This window comes from Solanum pennellii, chromosome 7, assembly GCF_001406875.1.
Source record: "Solanum pennellii chromosome 7, SPENNV200".
Classification (NCBI taxonomy): Eukaryota; Viridiplantae; Streptophyta; class Magnoliopsida; order Solanales; family Solanaceae; genus Solanum; species Solanum pennellii.
The window spans coordinates 40,319,771-40,322,329 of record NC_028643.1 but is presented as its reverse complement, the minus strand read 5'-3'; the positions used below and the strand labels follow the sequence as shown (position 1 = coordinate 40,322,329).

The following is a 2,559-nucleotide window of genomic DNA, read 5'->3' as shown; positions in this document are numbered from 1 at the left end:
AACCCTCACCAATAAAGTAGGGTTCAGATAGTGAACCAAATATTCCCTATGTATTTCTCTATTGTACGTGTGTTTTATTTGACGAAAAAAAGGAAAGAAAGAAAGCTTACTCTGTTTGCAAAAGATTACTCTGTTTGCATTGTTTAAACTTGCTTGAAGTCGTCCTAGTCTCCCAAAAAAGTTATACTAATAGATTGATCGTTCCAGGAAAACGAAATGATTGACATTTTAGGCTCTATTGAAAATATTTGTACGGGAAAATTCTCAATATTGTGCTTATATGAACTCTGTTAACATCAATTGTGCTTATTCGTTCAGCCTCCCTTTTAGTTTGTAACTGGTTCCTATATTTCAATACCAATTACTATCGATGGCTTTCAATTTTTGCCTCAAGAATATTATTTTTCTTGTTCTTTTTTTCATTCTAAGCCTATGTCCCTATATAGTAACTTTTCAGACTTAAAAGAAATATCCATGGTTGAAAGGAATGAACATAGATGGCTCATCATGGACATGTATACAAAGATGATATAAAAAGGGAATATCGCTTCTAAACATTCAAGGAAAACGTTAAGTTCATCAAATCGTTAAACCAAAACAGAACTCAGCGTTATAAGCTAGCCATCATTAAATATGTTGATCTGACCACTGAAGAATTTACAGCATCATTTATGGGGCTTGACACTTCATATGATAGTGTGATTGAACTTCCATTTAGCATGAACTGGAGAATGAGAGGCAGTGTCACGGCAATCAAGGATCAACATGTATATGGTAAGACCAGTTCAAATTCTTATTAGTTTCACTTGAGTTGTGGTCAAGTATATTCGTCTTAAAATGTTTCTCATGCATCTTTTGCTTTTTAAGGATCAGACTATATAGTATGTGGATTATAATATATAATTTAATATCATGTATATTTTTGTCAAAAAAAATCCTTTTTGTTGTTATTTAATTTTTATATAATTATTAAATATCTAAATTGTAATTTTAAAACGTGAAAACTATTTTTGAATAGACAGAGTATTTATGTGCTCTAGAACATACTATATGTCATAACCATCATGTGTAACTATAATTAATGGAAATTTCAAAGTTCAATTTTCGATATTTATAAACTAGGTATGTACTTGTTTTAATATAAATGTAAAGGATGTTGTTGGGTATTTTCTGCGGTCACGGATAAAGATTGAGCATATAAAATAGCAAACAAGGAACTAATATCACTTTCGGAACAACAACTATTGGATTGCTTTATGCAGAACATGTTGAATTGTTTGTTGAGACAATAGTCACTATCANTTTTGTTTGTTGAGACAATAGTCACTATCGATTTCTCACAACTTGAATTAGTTTTATTATATCAAAGTAAGGACTCGCTTGGGTCTTACAATCTTGATCACACTTGTTGCTTGCTTCAGCAACACTCCTTACTTTAGCTCTCACACTTAATTTCTTACTTATTTGGTTACTTTGTTTCTTGCTTGGTTACAACTCAAATGGACCACCTCTATTTATAGAAGGTGATGGAAGAATCTAGAGAGAAACATACTACTATATTCCAGGATATTTCTAGCTATCTTTTTCTAGAACTATTCTTTCTAGAACATTTTTAGACCATTCTTTGTGAAATACTCATTCTAGAGATCTTACTTCAATTCTCCACAACTTTGAAATATTCTAGAGTTTTCTTGACTTATCTTAAGTAAATAATTAAGTTGGCGATAAATTCTTAATAGAACAAAGGTTGCAAGGGCGGACTAATGACTATCGCCTACGACTTCTTACTTGAGAATAATGGCTGGGGAGTTACCGCAGAGACTAACTATCCTTACGAAGAAGCTCAAAAAGTTTTCAAGGCTGAACAATCATCTGCACCAGTGTCTATCAATGGCTACAAAGTTGTACCATGCATCTAGAGAGTCATTGTTGCTGCAAGTTGTAGTTAATCAACCAATTTCTGTTGGTATTGAAGCCAACCAGGATTTTCATATGTACGGAAGTGGGATATATGATGGAAGTTGTAACCCTTGCTTGAATCATGCAATGATAGTGATAGGTTATGGGACAAGTGAAGAAGATGGTGGATAGTGAAGAATTAACGGGGGAGTAGTTGGGGTGATGAAGCATAAATGAGAATTGCTATAGATGTTGGAGTTCATGGTGGCCATTGTGGCATTGCAAAGCTTGCTTCTTTCCCAAATTTTTGAATTTCTGTTACAAAAAGCCAAGCAATATTATTATTGAAGTTATTTTTTAGTCGATAAGAATACAATTAAATTATAGAAGATGAAGATTGTATATCCTTCCTGAAGTTGTATATTACAATGAATAAGACTATGTATTTACAGACTCTTTCTAACTAACTTACCTAACTTTGTAACTAACTCCTAACTATCTTCTTGAAATACCCCTAACTAACTCCACACTTTCAATTATCTCAATACTCCCCCTCAAGCTAGGTGGTACAAATATGTTCAAGAAACCTCAATGTGTTTAGTACGTTCATGATAGACTCTATTAGAGGCTAATTGAATTGCATACTTGCTATCACTATAT

General features: G+C 32.7%; 1 pseudogene; it reads left to right on the top strand.

Moving 5' to 3' along the window:
- The first annotated feature begins 370 nt into the window (after window positions 1-370).
- LOC107025003 lies at window positions 371-2,210 on the top strand (annotated as a pseudogene).
- Window positions 2,211-2,559: the final 349 nt, after the last annotated feature.